The sequence below is a fragment of the Molossus molossus genome, unplaced genomic scaffold (genome assembly GCF_014108415.1).
Source record: "Molossus molossus isolate mMolMol1 unplaced genomic scaffold, mMolMol1.p scaffold_m16_p_18, whole genome shotgun sequence".
NCBI classification, from domain to species: Eukaryota; Metazoa; Chordata; class Mammalia; order Chiroptera; family Molossidae; genus Molossus; species Molossus molossus.
This window is the reverse complement of record NW_023425353.1, coordinates 42,702,018-42,726,791: the sequence shown is the minus strand read 5'-3', so window position 1 is coordinate 42,726,791 and position 24,774 is coordinate 42,702,018. Positions and strand designations below refer to the sequence as shown.

General features: G+C 37.4%; 1 pseudogene; it reads left to right on the top strand.

The window, feature by feature from the left end:
- LOC118633563 overlaps positions 1–18,648 on the top strand; it is an 84,491-nt pseudogene extending 65,843 nt beyond the window's left edge.
- The last annotated feature ends 6,126 nt before the right edge of the window (positions 18,649–24,774 follow it).

The window sequence follows — 24,774 nt, the reverse complement described above, 5'->3', positions numbered from 1 at the left end:
TATGTGTATATATATGTATGTATATATATATATATATATTAATGTTACGGTGTGGGGTGGTGGCAGCTATATTAAGGAAAGTTGTGAGTTCAAAGGAGAATATTTAGGAAGGCTATAAATCAGATAAAATTCAGCTTAAAAGCAATGCTATAATAATCTCAGTGAACTCATTGTAAACTACTGAACTATTTTTTCTTACACATTTATTAAAAGAAAAGAGCTATATATTCCCTCACAGAGTGGCAGATCACGTATACTAACTGGTCATTCCTGCTATGTTCTTCTCAGAGAACACGCTATTTTGCATATTATTGCTCTCCACTGCAATGCCTTATTTAATTCATTTATCTTTCAGTACCAATACCTGCTGACACAGAAACCTCACATAGAATCTGCTCAATAGATTCTTTCCAGCTCTTTTTTCTTCTTCTCAATTCTTGTCTGTCTTTGCACCCCCCCCCCCGTCTCTGACTCTTTCAGCCTCCTCTTTGTCTCTGTCCTCCTCACCCTTTCTCCTACATCATCTCTCCATCACCGTCTGAAATGCTTCCATCTCCCTCTGTTTCAGTTATTTTTTCTTTCACTTCTTAACTCTACTCACTATTTCTAGCTCGGTCTGCCTGTGTTTGATTGTCTGTTCCCCCAAACAGGGCTTTAGAATTCACAAAATTAAGACAGCCAAAGGTTAAGACACACATCAACATTAATTTTCCAGTTGTATCTTTATCAGGCATTTTCAGGCTTTTCCTCTTTCCTGGGTGTCGATCCAGGTTGAAGAATGAGTGACAAGCGCTTCCAACTTGAAAATGTCTCTGAAATTCATCAGCACCAGGCCACTTGAAAAATCATTGTGACCTTTGGCTCCAAGAGCCTCCCAATGGCTCCTCTCCTCTTCCTGTTCTCTCTCTCTCTTTTTTTAATCTTAGAAAATAAGTTAGTAGCATCAAATGACATTTTCTACTTTAAATAATAGTCAAACAAGTGCTAATTTTAGTATGCATGGAGTCTACTCTTCTTGGGTCAGAAGGAGTGGTGAGCCCAGCTTTCAGGGGGATGAGTCTGGCTGGGACAGCACATCAGCTCGAGCAGGGAAGGTGGTCGGGCCCAGGAAGTGCACGTGAAGACAGGAAACTGTCTGGGCCTTGCTTGCTTTCAGCTTGGCTTTCAGATGCTCAGCTGTGAAGAAGCAGAACTGCCCTCCCCCCTGAGACAACCTACTTTGCTTATGTCATTCTAGACTGGGTCACTTGGGCCAATCACAGGCCTTCAAATAAAAGGCTTATTCAGTTTCTCTTTGAGCTGTCTCAGAAACAAATTTTTCTTTATTTTCCACTAAGCACCTGCCATTCTGGAATCAAAATCATACTTGGTGGACTCAGATACATGGCTGGCAGTGCCAATGATAATTAGAAGTTCCCAGAGTCCCCTCTCTTTGGTGAAGTCATAGCAACTGAACTCAGAAGAAAGTTTGTTTGTAGGAGGTGGAAACACCAAGGTCCTTTGCTTTTCCATAAGTTACAAAAGGAACCAGTTCGTGGGTCGAAATTGAGTTAGACAAGAGGGTCTTTCTTTGGCCCCTTCCTCACGTTGACCACAGTGACTTCCTTTTAACCAGGCAAAAGGAATTTTCCCCCTTGGCTAATTAAAACTTTGCCTTTACTTAACATTTGATTGAGCAAAACTGGAGAGTGGGGAAGTAAATATATATGTTCTCTCTGCCTTGACCCCACTGGCCTTTTTTATTCCCTTGTGTTCCTCCACATTCCTTTCTGTTCCTATTTATTTCTCATGAAATGCTCCTTCTTATCCTTTTCACCTGACTTCTGCTCATCCCTCAGTCCTCTCCAGGTGTCACTCCCTCAGCGTAACCTTCACCGACGTCTTGACTGGTATGGCCTTGGAATAGCCTTCCAAACACAGGATTTCACATGATATATGCCTCTCCCTCATATATTTGTCCTGGTTGGGATTTACTATTTCTTTGTGTGATTATTTGATTAATGTCTCTCTCCCTGATTATACTATATGCTCCACAGATGCAGAGGCTGGTTTTGGTTCTTTTTGTTTGTTTGTTTTAAAATATGTTTTTATTGATTAAAAAGAAATCTTTATTGTTGAGAGTATTACGGATGTTTCTCCTTTTCCCCCTGTTGACCCCTCCTCCCTGCTCCTGCCCCCCTCCTGCCTTTCCCCACACATGTTGTCTGTGTCCATTGATTATGTATATATGCATATAAGTTCTTTGGTTTATTTTTTCCCACCTCCCCAACCATCCTTTCCTTTGAGGTTTGTCAGTCTAACAACCAATTTGTACTTTTTAATCCCTTCACCTTCATCATCCATTCCCCCAACCCCTCTCCCATCTGGCAACCTGGTTTTGGTTCTTTTGCACCTGCAATGTTTGGCACTGAGCTTAGCACATGGTGAGCACTCAATAAATAGTTGTTGAGTAAATCAATGGATGAATTAAAAACAAACCAATAGCTGTGCAATGTCATTACAATGAATTAGCAAGGATCCTTGTTTATTATTGCTTAGTAACTGCAGAGAACAATTTAGCAAGTAGGTGCAAGCCATTAGGGCCCAGAAGGAGAGATATCCTTGAAGTAGGACAAGGATACCCCAAGGGCCCTTAGAGGTGAGTCTCTGAGAGGAAAAGGGCAAGGAAAAAAGGACAGTGGCTCTGGTGACACAAATTGAATTCCTCCCTACTAATAGGATCAGTCATAGTTTGCTGCCACTGGTTGACAGCTCCTAAGCATCCAGCGCATACCCAATATGGATTTTGAGAAGAAAGCAGTTATAGCAGGCTGGAGTGCAGACCTCCATGAGAGAGGCTTATAGGGGCAGCAATAATGGATCAAGAGTGTGTGAGGAGGGGTCACAGGTTATCTTACTACATTTCAACATTTCCTGCATTCTGTATGCAAGGGCTAGTATGTACGGATGAAATCTACTAGAGATTGCAATGGGAGAATGATGCAGAGTGACAGTGAAACTGGAACATATTCATAATGACAGTGTTGGGGTCAAGTACCAGGGGCAGCAAGAGTGTCTAGTAATTGTAGCCCCAACAGCTGCCTCTGAGTCAGACTGTTCCTGTGATAAAGTACTGGACTGAAAGGGAGTCGCTCTTGCTTCTTAACTATCTTCAGAGTCTGTTTTTAAGTTTTCCCATGTACTGTATGAACTCCTATAATCTTCCTGATAACCTCGCAATAGATTCTTTTTCTATTTACCCAGAATCAATTCCTATTGTTTGCAAGTAAGAAATCTTGGACTGCCCTATGAAATGTGACAGAAAAGGCCAGGTAAAAGCTCTTTCTGGTGTGCCCCCTGAACAAACACCATTCAAACAGAACGCAGTGTCTTGCGATGACCAGAGGTGGTACAGAGTGGATGCTCTTGGCAGCACAGTGAAGCCTGGGCAAGCAGACATTCCAGAACAAGCCCCTTGTGAGGCAGGGTCTCCTCTGCGGCATGGCTATTCTCATGGATATAAGTCTTTATGAGACCTACCTTTCTACTAGGCTGTTGGAGCCCAGGCACTCCTGGTTCCCAGAGTTGAAAAGGATCATCCAATTCAGTGGTTTTAAATGGCGGCAATTTTGCCCGCCCCCCCCCCTCCCGCCCCCCAGGGACACTTGACAACAGCTAGAGATACTTTTGATATCACAACTTAGGAAGAGGGTTGCTACTGGCATCTAGTGAATAGAAGCCAAGGATGCTGCAGAACGTTCTGCAATGCACAGGAAAGCCTCCCCAAAGCAAAGAATAATATAGCCAAAATGTCAATGTGTCTCCATTGAAAATCCTGATCTAAATAATGTGCCTGAAACTCTCTTGCTTCTTAGGAAAGGTTTATATTGGAAAAAATCTTGTATGAGAAAATGTTAACTTCAATATTTTGAGGCAGTATGTAGAACTGCTTTGTCCAGTGGAGCAGTGACTAACTACATGTAGCTATTGAGCACTTGAAATATGACTAGTCTGAATTGCGATGTGCATGTGTGAAATGCACCCAGGGTTTCATAGTATTAAAAAAAAAAGTAAAATATCTCAATTATTTAAAAATATTGTTTACATATTGAAATTATAATTTTGAAGTCTTAAATTAAATAAAAGAGGTTATAAAATTAATTCTAGCTGTTTGTTTTTTTATTCTTTATCCTATGTAGTTACTAAGAAATTTAAAGTTATATATGTAGCTCACATTATATTTTCATTAGATAACTTTGGCCTAGAAAAGGAGAAGCTAGTGAGTTAGAGGTTTTGGACGTAAAATATTCTGTTCATACTGAAAAAAACAACAGCTAAAAAAATTATTTCATTTATTCTTTAATTCTTTCACCCAATAGACATTTTTTAACATATGCTATGTGCTAATCATTGGGCATTTTAAAAACAAGTACCTCTTTCTTTGTGAAGAACTCATAGTCTACTGAAGAGAGTTAATAAAAGGGATTGCAGAAAAATGTGTATATTAATATATATAAAAGGGTAATTAGCTACCTAGATGAGTCAGGAAACATACCTTGTCAGAGAGGGGAACTGTCCTTCCATACCTTTGAGTGTGACCTGACTATTTCTTCTTCTAGGACTTACCACTTGGAATGTGGTCTTCACCTCTCTCTTCCTATTAACACCTTGGCAATCTTTAGCTGAATAACTGAGCCCTGAATAACTGATCCTTTGTGCTTTAGAACTTCTAAAGGTCTTGGTTTGTTGATCTCAATAGTTACCTAATAATATATAGTTTTCTTGCCAGGGTGCTCTTGTTCTATTGTAAGGTATGTGAAGTATTGAAAGAGAAGTATAAAAATGTATTTGTTGAATGCAAGAATGACTATTCAAAAGGGCCCAATTCAATGAATTCCTGCTTATAATTCTTGGATTACCAGGCATTGCAGTAATACACAAGCTCTGTGTAGATTTCTTTGCCAAGGATCCAGCTGTGCACTCTCTTCCCTCTGGGCCAGCAGTTCTCAACCTGTGAGTTGCGACCCCTTTGGGGGTCAAACAAACCTTTCACAGGGGTCACCTAAAACCATCGAAAAACACATATTTCCAATGGTCTTAGGAATGAGACACAGCTCCTCTGTCTCCAAGCGGGTCCGCCCACATGCAGATACGCCCACACACACCTTGAGGAACTGTATTAAAGGGTCGCGGCATTAGGAAGGTTGAGAACCACTGCTCTGGACCTTTGCATGTTTCCACTTTGCCCTTTGCTTGGAAAAGTCCTGGTTAGGCCCTGGCCGGTTTGGCTCAGCGGTTGGAGTGTTGGCCTGCTGTACAGAAAAGTCCTGGTTAGCCTTTAGGTCTTAGTTTCAGGGCCACTTACTCTGGTAAGCCACCTCTGACAATTGCCACTCTCAGAGATTATGTGCTCCTACTCCCAAGGCACTATTTGTTTCCTGAGACAAATGCGGATGCAATGTCCCATCTTTTCCATTAGACTGAGCTCCAAGGGGCAGTTTCTGTGTTTCATTTGGTCACTGTTACGTTCTCAGCATCCAGTCCCATGTGACACAGGTATCTTAGGTTAGGCTTCCCAGAAGCAAACACCAGGGTAAGGATTTGTGTGTGCAGATGATTTCAGTAGAAAGTGTTCCCAGAAGAGCCCTGGCCAGTTTGGCTCAGCGGTTAGAGCATTGGCTGGTGGACCAGAGAGTCCCGGGTTCAGTTCCCGCTAAGGGCACATACCTCGATTGCAGTTTGTCTCCAGCCCGGTTGGGGTTGTGTGGGTGGCAACCACTCGATGTGCCTCTCACATGGATGTTTCTCTCTCCCTCCCGCTCTATTTCAAGCTAAATGCAAATAAATAAATAAATAAATAAATAAATAAATAAATAAATAAAATGTCCTTGGGTGACGAGAGAGAAAAAAAAGAAAGTGTTCCCAGAAGAAAGGGAGTAGGGGAGCAGGGCAGGGCAGGCAAAGAGTGGAGCAAGGGTGCAATTTCAAAGGAAGTTCCACCTGACGCTTGGATGAGGCGAGCCTCCTGCTGATCTCATTGAGAGCTCTGAAATCTTAACCCCCTGTTTTCTTGCTCAAGTCAAAGGAGCTAGAACTCCACTAGTCAGTCATCAGGAATAAACAGTCTTGGAGGACATAGACTGCTAGGTCCTTTGGGTTCTCTGCCCTTGCAGGAGAAACAGGCAAAGTGACTCTTGTAGCCCAGGGAAGTTTTATGAAGAGGGTAGTAGGGACAGGCCATTAAAACCCAAAGCACAGATGTTGGGGAGGGGTGCACAGAAATTGTACAGGGAATCGACAGATCCAGATGGAGCAGAGATAATGTCTGCTATATAGTGCACACTAAAAGGGATTTATTGGATGAGTAATTTTAAAATCCTCTTTCAGATTGACTGACAATAGCACAATTAATTCAAGCAGTTATTCGGATACTTTATGCTTAATGTAATTGACAAAAGTGGCAAATATGGGATTGTGCCTTAGTAATTTTGGAATTAAAGAAATTTGTGTTTCATTTTATATAAATGAGTGATTAGCAATGGACTAATCTACCTGAACGCAGTTTTAAGAAAATTTTGAATAAACCTATTACATAATTATGAGTCTACAATATGTTTTTCAGAGGGGATTCAGGCTCTTTCAAAACATTTGTCTAATATTTGTAACTGATTTTAAAGAAAGAAGCTTCAGTGTCCTATAAAACTTCTCTTGATGTACAATTATAGAAGCATTTTGTTCACTGAACCGGTAGCTGAAACTATTATGGCATTACTTTCAGATACAACCATTGTAGAAATAACCCAGTTTGATAATACTTATAATTTTGACAATTACAAGAAATTATATAAGTGATATGGCATCTAACCCTGACCTCAAGGCTGAGTAGAAGACCCGCTGAATGAAATCTTTCTCAACATTTCTTAATCGGGATGGCAGTCATAATGCTTCCCATGGACGGACACTGCCAGGCTGCACCTGGTAGAGGGATCATTATTCACTATGAAAACAGTTCAGTCTCACTAGGATGGCTTCTGATGGAGGTTTACACTCTCTGAGTTTTTATTTAAACCTGAGTACATAGCAAAAAATAAATCACTTAGTGTTTACTACAGGAAAAAGAAAAAGTGAGAAGGGAGTGATCGATGTAGTGGACATTACAAAATGCATGATTTCAGATCAACTGCATCATTCGGCAGCAGGAGTCTTATTTTTAATAGTCTCACAGATGTGAGCACTGTGCATGATTATTTACAGCCACACTGACTCCAGTTTCTCATTCCATTGCTTTAACAGTAGAATGTCTTTTGGAAATGGAATTTAAAATTGGGATAAATTAAAGGAAAAGTAATTCTATCTGGGAGGAACCACCAACGTCACCTCAGATTTTGCTTTTACCTTTTTGCATGAGAGCAGAATTGACTTTCTTGTTAATGAGAGAATAAACTATTTTATCAGAAGAAAGTTGGAGAACACATAATATTAAATATATTCCTATTTTCTGGAATGTACCATTAATCTGGTTATGGAGGAATATAACCAATAATTTAAAAAAGGGAACATTTACTCACTACAGGTAAAATGAAAATTACCAGAGTCTTATGTGATAAAAACATTAAAATTTGTATATTTATAGCAATACAAAGCTTTTTAAAATGAAAAAGACCAGATATCCTAAAAACAGGTAATATGAAAGAAAAGCACTATATAGAAAAGGAATACATTTAAAAAGAACCTCAGTCAATGAAACAAATGTTAGATTGCACATAGGCAAAGAAAGAAATGAAAAGAAGTTCTGAGCACTTCACTTTGAAAACAGCGGAGAGAGACAGATATCAACTCTGAAAGAACAGCTGAGAACAATAGAAAATAAATTGAGAACTTTCAATATATGCCTACTAAGATTTGTGGAGGAAGAGAATGGAGAGAACATTGGAGAAATAAGATTTGAAACACTAACAGAAGAATGAAAGAGAGAGAAGAGTACTCAGACTGAAGGAACTTGTAAATATGGGCTAGGATGAAAAGAACCCACACCTGATACTTAGTGGTGAAACTACAGAACATGCAGAATGAAAGAAATTCTTAAAAGCTACCACAGAGAAAGGACCGACTATTTAGAATGTCAATTAATGAGCTAGCCAACTTCATATAATTCACAAAAGATGTCAAGAACTATGATGCAATATCTTCAAACTGGTGAGGGGAAATCACTGATGACTTAATACTTTTACATCCAGGTAGATTATCATGAAAGAGGGAGAAGAGGGTAAAAAAAAGACATTTCAGACATACAATGTGAGAGTTTTCTAGCCATAGAGTCTCACTGAAAGAAATTTTAAATAGTTTTCTTCACCAAGAAACAAACTAGCCCTGGCCTGTTTGGCTCAGTGGTTGAGCATCGGCCTGTGGACCAGAGAGTCCCAGGTTCAATTCCCGCTAGGGGCATGTACCACAAAAAAATAAAAATAAAAAAATAAAAAAAAAAGAAACAAACTAAACCCTGAGGGGAGTGAGATACAAGAAATTATATATAAAAGCACAGAAATGAAAAATAAAATTTTATAGCTTTAATTAGTGAATATGAAAACAATGCAAAACAAATGTCACGTGTAAATGAAAAGGAAGAGTATTATTCTAGTAGCAATGACAACACAGCACGCTGTTCCATGGAAAGTTAAAAAGTCTCAAGGTTAGTGTTATTTTCAGGAAGAATTAAAGGATTCTTGAATAGCTTCAAACTTAGAAAAATGAAGACCCAAATACATCAGTTAAATAATTTGAGAGTAACCTCTATTTTGTTTTCAGTGGTGGGGTAGGGGGTGGGGAGAGAAGCATCCAGACATTTGTTAATCCAACAAAATGCAGCAAAACAGTAGGAGAAAAATAACATGGCAGACAAAGGGGGTAGCTTATGACACGATGTGTACTAGTTTCTCTCCTGACAGTCTCAGTCCTCAGTTTTGTCTGTGAAAGTGTAGAATAAGATCATGTGATCTCACACATCACCTTGTTCTTAATTATTCCGGTAGCTTTTCCTGACTGATCTCTGGACTAGACTACTCTAGTGTTTCCCTATAGTCCTACTCAGAGACGTAGTGTCAGTCTTCACTTTTCAGTGGAATATGAAATTAAGACTAGAGCATTTGGTGGAGGCTACATATTCTTCTTCTTCCCCTGCTCCCACCCCCCACCACTTTACCCCTGTTATCTGCAATCAGGTTCCCAGGAAAGCGAAGGCATATTCTTTGAACTCCAAATCAGATGACATAGTCTAATAAGTATTGGAAATATGGAATCATGTTTTCATAGTAGAGGTGAAAACAGAACAATATTAGGCATATGGTCATCATAAACTACAGAAAGAAAATAAACTTAGATTGTGTTGTAACACGAAAGAAAAATAAAACATATCTGGTTTTCTAGATGATCAGTAAACTTTTTGAATCATTGAGCAACTAGTTTTCCAGCTCACTGCACTAGGTACTATAAAGATATATTTACTAATGTATATGACTTTTATCTTATCACACTGTTAACATCATATGACTTGATTGAAAAAAAATGATAGCCTCTTTTTAAACTAGAAACATTTTAAATATACAGTTTTTTGTTTTTTTTTATTATAAAATTACACTCGAGCCCTGGCCAGGTGGCTCAGTTAGTTGGAGCATCATCCAATACACCATAAGGTTGCAAGGTTGATTCTGATTGGGCCACATACCTAAATTGCAAGTTCAATCCCTGGTCAGGATGCTGTACAGGAGGCAACTGATCAGTGTTTCTCTCTTACATTGATGTTTCTCCCTCTCTCTCTCCCCACACATACAGTTCCTCTCTCTCTAAAATTAATGAAAACACATTCTCAGTGTGGATTAAAAAAATATAATAATAAAAAAATGAAATTACACATGATTTGGCAGAAAATAAGGATAGAACAGGAAAGTTTAGAAAAATATTCCTTGAGACAACCACTGTTAACATTTTGGTATATTTTTCTTTGTCTTTTATTTAAGTACTTAAAAAAATATCGGCTATCTCTTTTCTTAAAAACAAATGTAACATTTAGTGGGTTTCTGTACTCTTGGAGTCTCCAGTGACAAGCATCTGGCCAATACTCAATGAATGAAATGATGGATGCATAAATGAATGGAGTCATGAATAAATGAATACATGCATAAATTAAATTTATCAGGGGTAAACCATGTTTTCCAATTCAGGGCTCAATTATAGGGACCCTAATGCAAAAAGAATGAAAAGAGAATACATTGGGAAGGTGGATTATTTCTAAATTCCAAGAAATAGCAGTGCTCATTTTACTCTGAAAATGACAGCCATCAATCCCAAATACAGAATTCAGGCTTTGGGGACAAAAACAGAGTGATTTTGAAGTGAATATTAATGGCATCTGTGTTATCTTTATGTACTTCAGCCTGTGGAATTACAAATGACATATGTCAGCAAATGTAACATTCCCTTCTGTGCTATTACTGTTCATTTTACATTATAAAATAACACCATTACATATAATATAAAGGACATGTTAAGCTGCACTTCTGAGATTTTTACCCCCCCGTTTCACTGAGATATAATTGACATATTGTACAAGTTTAAGAGGTATGACATAATGATTTGAAATATGTATATATTGTAAAGTGATTACCATAATACCTTCAGTTGATATATCTTTTGCTTCACATATTTACATGTGTGTGTGTGTGCATGGTGGGAAGTTTTAAGATTTTCTCTTTCAGCACTTTCAAGCATGCAATACAGTATTATTAACTATAGTCATCATGCTATATATTACATCCCTAGAATTTATTTATCTCATAACTGGAAGTTTGTACCCTTTGAGCACCTTCTACCCCCTTCTCCACCCCACCCTCCACCATCCCTGGCAACCACCAATATACTCACTGTTAATGTGAGTTTGGTTTTTCAGATTCCACATATAAGTGAGATTATATAGTATTTATCTTTCACTATCTGACTTATTTCACTTAGCATAATGTCCTCCAGGTCCATCCATGTTGGTGGAAGTAGGAGGATTTTCTTTTTTATGACTGAATACTATTCCACTGTATACATATAGCACATCTCTTTTAGCCATTCATCTATTAATGGGCACTTAAGTTGTTTCTATGTTTTGACTATTGTGAATAATATTACAATGACCATAGAGTTTTGATATCTCTCAGAGATAGTGGTTTCATTTCCATCAGATATATACTCAGAAGTGGGATGGCTGGATTATGTGGTAGCTTTGTTTTTAATATTTTGAGAAACCTCGATACTGTTTTCCATAGTGACTATAACATTTACATTCCCACTCCCACTATGCAAGTATGCTCTTTCTACATTCCTCATCAGAACTTGTTATATCTTGTCCTTTTTTTTTTTTTTTAATAATAACCATTCTAACAGTTGTGAGGTAATATCTCATGGTTTTTATTTGTATTTCCCTGATGATTAATGATATTGAGCATCATTCCATGTACCTGTTGACCATTTGCTTATCTTCTTTGGTATATTGTCTTTTCAGGTCCTTTCCCTTTTTTTTTAATGTATTTTTTTCTATTGAATTGTATAAGTTTCTTATAAAATATGTAAGGTTGGGAATAAGTAGATTTACAGCTGTGACTACGTGAAACAGAATTTATTCCTGTATTAATTATTGTATTTTTTCCCCACATGAACAACTGTAAACATACTTTTGTCCAACCCTGTAGTTTGAAATCAGAAAGTGTGATGCCTCCAGCTTTGTTCTACTTTCTCAGGATTGTTTTGGCTATTTGGGGTCAGTTTTGATTTCATATGAATTTTAGATTTTTTTTTCTGTGACAAATGATACTAGAATCTTGATAAAAATTGCATAGAATCTATAGCTGGTTTTGGATAATATGAATATTTTAGCAATAGCCACTTTTTTGATTCATGAACATGGGATATTTTTCCGTTTGTTTGTGTGTTCTTAAATTTTTTAAAAAAAGATTTTCAGTTGATTTTTAGAGAGAGAAAAAGGGAGAGGGAGAGAGAGAAACATCGACATGAGAGTGAAACATCAGTTGGCTGCCTCCTACATGCTCCCACCAGAATTGAGCCCACAACCCAGGCATGTACCCTGACTGGGAATCAAACCAGCAACCTTTCCATGCATGAGACATTGCCCAACCAACTGACCCATCCTGGCCTGGGCATGTTCTTCAGTTTAAAAAATATCAATGCCTTAGAGTTCTCAGTATATAGATCTTTTACTTCCTGGGTATTTCTAAGTATTTTATTGCTTTTTGGTGCTATTGTAATGAGGTTATTTCTTTTTGTTTGTTCAGGTATCTTGTTGTTAGTGTATAAAATAAAAACTGATTTTTATTTTTATTTATTTTATTTTGTTGCATTTATCTTCAGATAGAGTGGGAGGGAGAGAGGGAGGAAGAGAGAGAGAAACATCAATGTGAGAGAGACACATTGACTGGTTGCCACCCACATGACCCCAACAAGGCCGGGGACAAACTGCAACCAAAGTACGTGCCCTTAAGCAAGAACTGAACCCGGGACTCTCTGGTCTGTGGGCCGATGTTCTAACCGTTGAGCCAAACTGGCCAGGGCTGAAAACTGTTTTTTATATGTTGATTTGTACCCTGCAACTTTACTGAAATTATTAGTTCTAACAGGTTTTTTTTTTTTTTTTGGTGTAGTCTTTAGGATATTCTGTTTTCAATATGTTATGTGCAAACAGAGACCATTTTACTTCTTCCTTTCCTGTTGGGGTGCCTTTTATTTCTTTTATTGCTTGATTGCTCTGGCTAGGAGTTCCAGTACTAGGAAAAATCGGAGTGGTGCGGTACACATCCTTGTCAGGTTCCTGATTCTAGAGGAAACACTTTCAATTTTTTATCGTTGAGTATGATGTTAGCCATGGGCTTGCCTTTTATGACCTTTATAGCGTTATGATAATATTTCTTCCATGTCCATTATGTGTTAAAAGTTTTTATTATGAATGAATGTTGAATTTTGTCTGCTGCTTTTGCTGCATCTATTGAGCTTATTATATAATCATTGTCTTTAATTCTATTAAAGAGATAAATTACAATTATTAATTTATGTATGTTAATCTAACCTTGCATCCCAGAAATAAATTCCACTTACCCATGGTGTATGATTGTTTTAATGTGCTATTGAATTTGGTTTGCTAGAATTTTGTTGAGGATTTTTTGCATCTATATTCATCAGGAATATTGGTCTGTTGTTTTCTTTTTCTTTTTTGTAGTGTCTTTATCTGGCTTTGGTATCAGGGTAAAATCTTTTAAAGAATTCGTTTAAGAGTTTTTCTTCCTCTTCAATTTGAAGAGTTTGAGAGGATTAACATAACTCCCTCTTGAAGTCTTTGGTAGAATTTACCAGTAAAACCATCTGGTTGTAAGGTTTTCTTTGTTGGGACATTTTTGATTACTAATTAAATCTCCTTATTTGTTATTGTTCTGCTCAGATGTTCTATTTCAGTCCTGATTTCTGACTCAGAGCTGGTACGTTTCTAGAGATTTATCGACATCGGGTTGTATCTAGTACTCTTTTATGATCCTTTGTATTTCTGTGCTATCAGTTACAGTATATTCTCTCTCATTTATAATTTATTGATTTGAATTCTCTCTCCCCCCCCTCTCTCTCACTAAATCCTCATTGGGAAATTACAGTTTATGCAACTGAAAATTCTTCAGCTTCCCTTGGATGTGAAATAGTGGTTCCAGCGGCTGCTTTCTGTGTGGTGTGAAATGATCCCTACATCAGAACCCTGCTGTGAGAGCCATTACCAACCTGGAAATGGGAAGCAAAGCCAAAATTAGGGTACAAATGTATTCCACTGAGAAAAAAAAAATTAGATGAAAACCCAGCCTTGAATTATTAAGGGATGACTGCCTTTAGAAAGACCCAAATTTAAAATGAATGCACACTGATTTCCATTAATGCATAGTTTTCTCCAGGCAGATGCTTGTTTATGCTCAATCGTTAAATAGAGAATAGTCAATTAATGAACCATTAAAAATGATTTTATGTTTCTTAAATTATAATGAAAGTCAAGGGGATAATATTTTTTGATTTAAAATAATTAGATTGACAGGCAACTTTCTTTAGATATCTCTTTACTAAGCAAAGTGATCTACAGGTAACAGTAAAATGCAAACTACACGGTGTCTTTAACCACTGACAACGATTTCAAAATGAGGCTGCTCAGAATGACTTTTCTGGCAATTGAAATGATTTCTTACATATTAAAAATTTCACTGAAGGAGATGTAATATCTTTTTCTTGAGAAATTATTCGAATACTCACAAATATTATTAGTGTTCATAACTGGCTAAAAGTCAGTAATGCATGAAGTGTGGCAAAGGTCTATGCTTATGTCAAATGTATTTTTCATTTTGTCAGGTGCTGCATACTGAAACTTCCTTATAGTTATAAGCCCCAACATTCAATTAGTATACAGCTACAAATGAATAACAACAGGGTGGATTGACTGAGTGCTTGTTTTATATGCAACGCACTACTCTAAGCGTTTTACAGATATTGTTTTAATTCTCTCAATGAACGCTATGAAGTTTGTGCTATTGTTGTATCCCCTTCAGAGGTAAAGAAGCAGCACAAAGCCAGTAAATTACAGTCTTAATTAGAACTCAAGCAGTCTAACTAGAGAGTGGGTACTTTAATTTCTTTTGAGTAAATGCCCACGTGGAGAATATCAACAGGGATGTGGTATGCCATGAAGTAAACAGGGACAGTTTACTGTGCTATAAACTCTCCTTTTCTTTTTCCCTCCTTTACTACAAATTGAAATCTTAGCCATCTGCAGATCTCAAATGTCATATCTTCGGTTTTTAATGTTGTCTCTTTCTCTTCTTGTGTTTCTACAGTTGCTTTTTTATATCTTTGTAACGCAAAATATACCCTGGGTGTGGGGTCCTTCATGTGCCAGCCACTCCTTCAGGATTTCTTTGTCTTCACCTTTCTGCTCTCCAGCTCACTGACCACCGTAGCATAGGAATCATAAAGTACAATTTTTTTTTTTTATCCTCACCTGAGGACATTTTTCCATTTTTTGTTCAGATAGAGTGGGAGGGAGAGAGAGGAAGAGAGAGAGAGAGAGAAACATCGACGTGAAAGGGACACATCGAGTGATTGCCACCCGCACAACCCAACTAGGGCCAGGGACAAACTGCAACCGAGGTACGTGCCCTTAGTGGGAACCGAACCCGGGTCTCTCTGGACCGCAGGCCGACGTTCTAACCGCTGAGCCAAACTGGCCAGGGCCGTAAAGTACAATTTTTTGTGAAGATTTCATGGTACCAACTTCTGCTTTCTGCTCTATAATACAAAGGCATGAGTGCAATCCTAGAATGAAGAACAAAAATTATATTTATTATATTTTAATGTGTTCTTCCACCACCCTGGCATAGAGTAAATGTTCAGCAAATGATCACTGAATAGGAGAAATTTAATGAAATTAAATTGATGCCATAGATATTTCTTTGAAGAATTCTGTTATACCCTGGCTTGTGTGGCTCAGTGGTTGAGCGTTGACCCATGCACCAAGATGTCACCAGTTTGATTCCCAGTCAGGACACATGTCCAGGTTGTGGGCCCGATCCCCAGTGGGGGGCATGCAGGAGGCGGCCACTTGATGTTCCCTCTCATCGATCTTTCTATCTCATTCTCCTTTTCCCTTCCTCTCTCTCTAAAATCAATAAAGAAAAAAATTAAAATAAAGAGTCTGTTATACTAACATTGAAAAGATTATTAATTTAAAAATTAATTATGCAAAATGAATAAATACATTCTCATTATGAAAATGTGAAAAAAACCCAACAACTCCTTTTGATTCTATCTTTTTTATCTTTATACTTATTATTATTTGCTTTATCATAGCTACCATGTTAAATAGTGCCAATGATATCTGATATCCTTGTGTAAATGCCAGTTTAATGGGAATTGTTCTAAAATTTTATCATTCAGTATCATGTTTGAAGTAGAGTTTTAATTTAATCACATTTGCTAAATGCTACAATAATTGAGTCTTATATTTTTTTAAATGCATTTTCTGTATGTATTGAGATAATTAGTGTGTATTTTGGTTAATCTGTTAATACACTAAATTATAATAGATATATTTTGTAATTTTATTTCCCCACCAACATTTATACACTTGAACACAAAAAGGAAAAGAAGAAAATCCTGACATTTGTAACAAGGATGATGCTTGAGTGCAATTATGCTAAGTGAAATACACAGAAGAGAAACACTGTATGAGTCTTACTTATATGTGGAATTAAATACAGCTGAACTCCTAAAAAAAGAGCAGATTAGTGATTATCAGGGTTTAAGGGGTGAAAGAAGTGGGGAGATACTGTTCAAGGGGTACAAACTTTCAATTATAAAAGTAATAATTCTGCAGATGTAATGAACAGTGCTGTATTATAGACTTGAGAGTTGGTAAGAGAGTAAATCTTAAATGTTTTCACCACATACACAAAAATGGCAATTATGTGGGGAGATAGAGGTGTTTACTAAGCTCTTTGTTAATTATTTTGCAATGTATACATGTATCAAATCATCACATTGTACACCTTATAATTATACAATATTGTATGTCAATTATATCTCAATAATGCTGGAAAAATATGCTGCTATGATCACGGATTTAGGAATATTTATTTGAGACCCTGGATATATTTTTTGGTCATATACCCAGAAGTTGAATTGCAGGATCATATAGTATTTCTATGTTTCATTTTTTAAGGAACTGTCATGTTTTTTCATAGCCGCTATACCATTTTATATTTCTATTAGCAATGCACAAGTATTCTGATTTCTCCACATCCTTTCCAACACCTGTAATTTTCTTTTTAATAATAATCATTCTAAAGGGTGTAGAATGGTATCACATTATGGTTTTGATTTGAATTTTCACAATGATTAGTTATATTAAGCATCTTTTCTTCAGTTGACCAGCCATTTGTATATCTTTGGAAAAATGTCTCTTCAAGACCTTTTCCCGTTGTTGAATTAAGTTGTTGTTGAGTTGTAGGATTTCTTAATATATAGTCTCTATTGCTTCTCATACATTATATCCATTTTCTTTTTCTTCTCATTTATTTATTTATTGAATTTATTAGAGTGACATTAGTTAATAAAATTATGTAGGTTTCAGGTATACAATTCTATAATGCATCATCTGTATATGCATTGTGTGTTCACCACCCAAAGTCAAGTCCCCTTTTATCATCATTTATCTCATCTCTACCATCTTCTACCTCCCTCACCCTCCTTTTCCTCTGGTAATCACCAAACTCTTGTCCATCTTGAGTTTTTTTTTCTTAATACCTTAATCTTTTTACCCCCCCCCCCCCACTTTCCTCCCCTGATAGCTGTCATTTTGTTCTCTGTATCTAATGACTCTCTTTATATTTTGTTAGTTTATTTGTTCATTAGATTCCATGTATAAGTGAAATAATATGGCACTTGTCTTTCGTTGGTTGGCTTATTTCGCCTAGCATAATACTCTCCAGGTCATCCATGCTGTTGCAAAAGGTAAGATCTCCTTTTTTATGGCTGAGTATTATTCCACAGCTTTTTTATTCACTTATCTACTGATGGGCACTTGGGCTACTTCCAAATCTTGGCTATTGTAAATAAAGCTGCAATGAATATAGGAGTGCACATAAATTCTTTCAAATCAGTGCTCGGGCTTCTTCAGATGTATTCCCAGAAGTGGAAGAGCTGGGTCTTAAGGCAGTTTCATTTTTAATTTATTGAGGAAACTCCATACTGCTTTATGCAGTGGCTGCGCCAGTCTGCATTCCCACCAACAGTGAAGAAAGATTCTCTTGCGTGGGATCCCGGCAGCAGCTGCAGCGGCTCTCATCTTTTTAGGCTCTTCTTACTCTCTCCTTTCGCTTCCGGAAACGTGGCCTCTGGTGTGGCTGTCTCTGGTGGAGTCATCAAAGAGTTCAATGACGTCAAGGTGCGTAAGTCTTCAACACCAGAGGAGGTGAAGAAGTGCAAGAAGGCGATGCTCTTCTGCCTGAGTGAAGACAAGAACATCATTCTGGAGGAGGGCAAGGAGATCCTAGTAGGTAATGTGGGCCAGACAGTAGATGACCCCTATGCCACCTTCGTCACGATGCTGCCGGACAAAGACTGCCGCTCCGCCCTGCATGACGCGACCTATGAGACCAAGGAGAGCAAGAAGGAAGACTTGGCGTTTATCTTCTGGGCCCGAGTCTGCACCCCTTAAGAGCAAAATGATCTATGCCAGCTCCAAGGATGCCATCAAGAAGCCGACAGGGATCGAGCATGAATTACAAACAAACTGCTACGAGGAGGTCAAGGACCTCTGCCCTCTTGCAGAGAAGCTGGGGGGCAGTGATGTTATCTCCCTGGAGGGCAACCATTGTGAGCCCCCTCCAGCCCCCTGCCTGGAGCATCTGGCAGCCCCAGACCTGCCTGTGGGGTTTGCAGGCTGCCCGCTTCCTGCCAGACCAGAGGGGCTGGAAGAATTTTAGCAGGGGGAGGGCAATCCCTTCACCCAGTTGCCAAACAGTCTCCCACCCCCTGGACCTTCCTTCTCCTTCAACCCCTGAGGGTTCTGGCCTTCCCAAACCGGTTTTGATTTTCTGATTCCTCTTGGGTTGCAACAGACCAATCCCCCCTACCCCAGGCACCCCAGTTTGGGGGAGGGCCTATATTTTTTAATAACACCCCAACTTCCCACCTGTTCTCCCTCTCCCATGCTGCCATAGTGATTCCAACCGCAATAGTGATTCTGTGCTTGTCTGTTTAGTTCTGTGTATAAATGGAATGTTGTGGAGATGACCCCCTCCCCATGCCGCCTGGTTCCCCTCCCCTTTTCCACCCGGTCATGGTCGCCCACGGAAACAGGACCAGTAAGGGACCTTCAATTTAAAAAAAGAAAAGAAAAGAACAGAAAAAAGATTCTCTTTTTCCCACATTCTTGCCAACACTTGTTTGTTGAATTATTGATGATAGCTATTCTGACAGGTGTGAGGTTGTATTTCCTTGTGGTTTTAATTTACATTTCTCTGATGATTAGTGACATTGAGCATCTTTTCTTATGTCCATTGGCCATCTGCATATCCTTTTTAGAGAAGTGTCTATTCAGGTCCTTTGCCCATTTTTAATTAGATCATCTTATATTTTGGTGTTGAGTTGTAAAAGTTCTTTATATATTTTTGATATTAATCTTATCAGATGTAACTTTGGAAAATATGCTCTCCCATTCAGTGGGTTGTCTTTTCATTTTGTTGATTTTTTTTTTTTTCTGTGAAAATTTTTTTTAGTTTCATGTAGTCCCATTTATTTACTTGTTTATTTTTATCCTTACCCTAGGACATTTTTTGATATTTTGTTCAGATAGAGTGGGAGGGAGAGAGAGAGAGAGAGAAACATTGACGTGAAAGGGACACATGGAGTGGTTGCCACCCATACAACCCAACCAGGGCCAGGGGACAAACTGCAATCGAGGTACATGCTCTTAGCGGGAACCGAACCCAGGTCTCTCTGGACCGCAGGCCGACCCTCTAACTGCTGAGCCAAACCAGCCAGGGCCCATTTATTTATGTTTCTTTGATTTTCCTTGCCTGAGGAGATATATCAGAAAAAATAATGCTATGAGAAATGTATGAGATTTTACTGCCTGTTTTCTTCTAGAATTTTTATGGTTTTGACTCTAATACTGAAGTCTTTAATCCATTTTGAGTTTATTCTTGTATATGGTGTAAGAAGGTGATTTAGTTTCACTCTTTTTTTGCATGTATCTCTCTAATATTCCCAACACTATTTACTGAATATAAATAAATCAATCCCATTGTATATTCTTGCCTCCTTTGTCAAATATTAATTGATCATAAGGGCATGGGTTTATTTCTGAGCTCTCTATTTGTTTCATTGATCTTTATGTCTGTTTTTATGCCAGTACCACACTGTTTTGATTACTATGGCCTTGTAGTATAGTTTGATATTAGGCAGTGTGCTTCCTTCAAATTGTTCTTCTTTCTCAAGATTGCTGTTGCTATTTGGGGTCTCTTTTTGGTTCCATATAAATTTTGGCATATTTGTTCTTGTTCTGTGAAATATGCCATTGGTATCTTGATAGAAATTGTGTTGCATTTGTAGATTGCATTAAGTAGTATAGATATGTTAATTATGTTAATTCTTCCTCTCCATGAACATGGTATATGCTTCCATTTATTTGTATCATCAATTTCTTTCTGTAGTGTCTTAGTATTTTATTTTTTATTTTTATTACAGGTCTTTTACGTCCTTGGTTAAATTTATTCTTAGATATTTTATTTATTTTAATACAATTGTAAATGGAGTTGTTTACTTTGTTTTCCTTTCTGATAGTTCATTGTTGGTATATAGAAATGCAACTGCTTTCTGGATATTTATTTTGTATCCTGCTACTTTACTGAATTCATTTATTAGTTCTGGTAGTTTTTTGGTGGAAATTTTAGGGTTCTTTGTATTTAACATCATGTCTTCTGAAAATAATGACAATTTTACTTCTTTCTTTCCAATTTGGATGCCTTTTATTTCTTCTTCTCTGATTGCTGTGGCTAGGACTTCCAGTACTATGTTGAATAAGAGTGGTGAAAGCAGATATCCCTGTTTTGTCCCAGATCATAAGGGAAACACTTTTAGTTTTTGCCTATTGAGTATGATCTTGGCTGAGGTCCATTTTCTGTTTCTGATTGTCCTCCTCATAGGCTTCAGTTTCTAGAACCAGACACAGAATGAATGCTTTAAATAGATTGCTTAGCCAGCCTCATGACTGTGCAAAGTCAATTCCTATAATAAATCTTTTTTTCTATGTCTCCTAGGGATTCTGCTTCTCTGATTGTACTCTGGCTAATACAATTATTCTCCACATGTTCTTGCACAAAAGCCTCATTAACAAAAAAAAACACACTCATTGTATTTCATATCATCCACAACACAGTGACTTTCTTGAGGTCAATCTCCTGATAATTTATGGACTTGGGACTCTGGTGCCATAACTCTGAGTCTATATTCTTTGAGCAGGACTATCTTGTTTTCTTTAAATTTAAGAAAAGCAGAAGTGTCTGAGCTCATTAAAATGCCTTTCCTATAACGTTTCCTTCCATGAAATGTTAATAGTAATAAGTATTTTGTCAATGACATGGTTTCTGAGTCAGACACAAGGTATTTTCATTATCCTCCAGGTTACCCAGATGACCTAACTATTGTCTAGGGCCATTCTAGCTATGTCAATACTGGCTGATGTAAAAGCAACATGAACACTTTGTCCTGGGATATATATGATGTCCCAGAATGAGATAAACCAAAAATAATAGGGTCACACTGTCTCATTGTGGTTCTTAAAATAAATGAAGCTTTGAGTATTTCCTCTTAGTTACTCATTTCCTAGCAAAGTAACTATAAACCTGACTTTTGCAACATTGATTTCTAAAGATAATATCCTTTGTGAATATGAGAATTATGTAAGAAAGGTGTTTTCTATTATCAATAGATTAGTTCAACAATGTAACCTTGATATTTTCACAGGTTTTTTTCTTTAAATTTATGTTGTGTTCTTTATTTGACAAGCTAATCTTTCTGAAGCCTGACTTTTTAATAAGTTAATCTCTTTTCTAAATGCTTTGGTGTCTGAGCCTTCCTCTCACATGAACATGTTTTTGTATTTTGTAGTATGGAACTATACCTGATAGTATAGGTATAGTAGTTGATGAGAAGAGCTAAAAAATAAAATTTTAGTGTTCAAATCACAAAGTTATATTTAACATCACCCCCCCCCCCCACACACACACACACACTACCTACTATTTTTAAAAAAATTCTGTGTGGTTTTTGAGTAAAGAAGCTTAAAAGATGTTTTGGGAAAAATGTTGATATAAGTTAAGTCACAGCTGAGTTTGCTAAAAAGAAGAGGAAAAGAGATAAGCCTTTGCAATATTTTTTCCATTTTACTGAAAACATAAATGAAAAGAAGAGAAAACATAGAAATTATCTGGGTTATTTTCTTCTCCTTATCTGGATTTGGACATTTATAATAACTTAGAGACTGGTTGGTAACCAGGTATACTGACCCTCATATTTGAAGGTTTGATTTTATCCTATACTTTGGGATTGTACCCATTTTTAAAAATTTTAGTATATTTTGCTTTTTCACTTCTTTTTGGCTGTTTTCCTGCCTACACAGCAGCAGGTGTGTGGGTGATAATGACATCTGCAACAATTCTAGGAGAATGTGCAAATTGGCTGGAGAACGGCAGGAGCTATCACAATATTTATCCCCCCATAATTTAGTTTTACTAATTAGGTTGCAGCACCAAAGCTGATATGTGCTTGGGACATGGTATTTTTTGGTGTATAATTGTGTGGGTATTTTCATCATGATGAGAGGCATAAACAAAAATTTTGAAGTTTGGGAGGAGTATTGCCTCAGTCTAGAAGTGCCTACTGCCAAGGAAGACCCCATTACAATAAGAGTTAGTTAGGAGAGAAGAGTTTTAATGCACAAAATTTGAGCTGGGACATATAAAATCAGCGTTCACTAATATTTGTATCAGTTAGGAATACATTCTGCTGAAGGCAGAAGAAAATCTATCAAACAATGGCTTAAACAAATACAGGAGTTAAAAAAAAATTCCACACAGTCCAGAAATCATTGAGTAGGACTCTGATGCCACCAGGGACTCATATTTCTTCCATCTTCCCACTCTATCATCCTCAGGGTTTGGAGTCTCTCTCGTTGTCTCTGGATATCTTCTGCACCTCCAAGTATCAAATTCATATCCTAGCCTAAAAGAAAATGGGAGCAGGAAAGAGGAAGAGGTGGCACCTATATTAGGGGAGAGAATAACTCATCAGGAAATGTGACCACATTCCCAAATAGGTCTCATTAGCCAGATCTGGGTCACAGAATCACCCATAGTTGCAAGAATGGCTGGGAAACCAAGATTTTTAGTTGGAATAATTGACACGCTGACAAAATCATTGTTTTGGTTAGTAAGGGAGAAGGGAAGAATAGATATTCAGTAGACAACTAGAGAGCCTTGCAAAATCACAGAACAATCTTTCTCATGTGTATGTTATATGTATATATGTATATGTAAAAGGTGTGTGTGTGTGTGTGTGTTTTCTGAGCATGTTTAAAAGTATGGGCTTTTGCCCGGCCTTTGTGGCTCAGTGGCTGAGCATTAACTCATGCACCAAGAGGTTACTGGTTGATTCCTGGTTAGGACACACGCCCAGATTGTGGGCCAAATCCCCAGGGGGGGCATGAAGGAGGCGGCCAATTGATGTTCTCTCTCATCGATTTTTCTAGTTCTCTCTCCCTCTCTCTTTCTTTCTCTCTAAAATCAATAAAGAAATAAAATAAAATAAACATATGGGCTTTGGTATCTGACAGAACATAATTTTTTATAAAAAAATTCTTCATAACCTATTTTATTAAACCTATTATATTAAACAATATGAATGGCTTAAACATTTTTTATTAAAGACAGTGTTTCTAAATTTAGTAAACTTAAAAAAATCAGCAAAGTGGAAAAGTGAGGTAAAAATAGTAGCCCTTATAACCCTTATAATTAAGTGGTGCTTTATAGATTCTTTCCCCAATCTTTAGTTTCATTTCCTTCTTCGATTGCTACTTTTTTCAGTCGAATGGTCTGTTTTTTTAATTCAAAACCATCCTTTATTTTTCTTTCTTTTGAGAACTTCCTCTTTCTTTTTGTGTGTGTCCACAAATGTTTAATGTTATTATTTTTTCATTTTGGAACATTTTTATCATGCAGCAAGGAATTACAGTCTTGATGCCTCTGCTAATAAGTACAGTGAAATTTCTTCCTTACCCTTTTTAAAGTATACCTCTCAAAGATAATATTTGCTTTTTTGCTCAACCCCTAACCCTGCCCCCCAGCCCCCACAGCTGTCAGCCTGCTGTCTATGAGTCTGTCTCTATTTTGCTTGTTAGTTCATTTTGTTCATTAGATTCCACATGTAAGTGAAATCACATGGTACTTGTCTTTCTCTGACTGGCTTATTTCACTCAGCATAATGTTTTCCAGGTCCGTCTATGCTGTTGCAAATTTTAAGATTCCCTTTTTTATGGCCTAGTAGTATTCCACTGTGTAAATGTACCACATCTTTTTTTATCCACTCATCTATTGATGGACACTTGGGCTGTTTCCAAATCTTGGCTATTGTAAATAATGCTGCAATGAACACAGGGGTGCATATATTCTTTCGAATCAGTGTTTCGGGTTTCTTTGGATAAATTCCCAGAAGTAGAATCCCTGGGCCATAAGTCAGTTCCATTTGTAATTTTTGAGGAAACTCCATACAGCTTTCTACGGTGGCTGTACCAATCTGCATTCCCACCGACAGTGTACGAGGGTTTCCTTTTCTCCTCATCCTCTCCAACACTTGTCTGTCGATTTATTGATGACAGCCCTTCTGACAGAACTAATGTTTAATTCCTTTCTATTACATACTAGATGTGTGACATCAAGGAAGTTAGTTTATCTTTCTACATCTCATATTGCTGAGATTACAACAGTATCGACTTCATGGCATTTTTGTGAGAATAAGAAAGATATATGTAAAACACTGGGCACAGTGCTTGGAGCATAGTAAGTGTTCAATAACATTACTGTTTTTATCTTACAGTATTATTTTACTGCTATTATTTTTAGCCTCTGAGTTTTCTGAAGTGTTAGGCATCAGAGAAGCTAGGGAGGA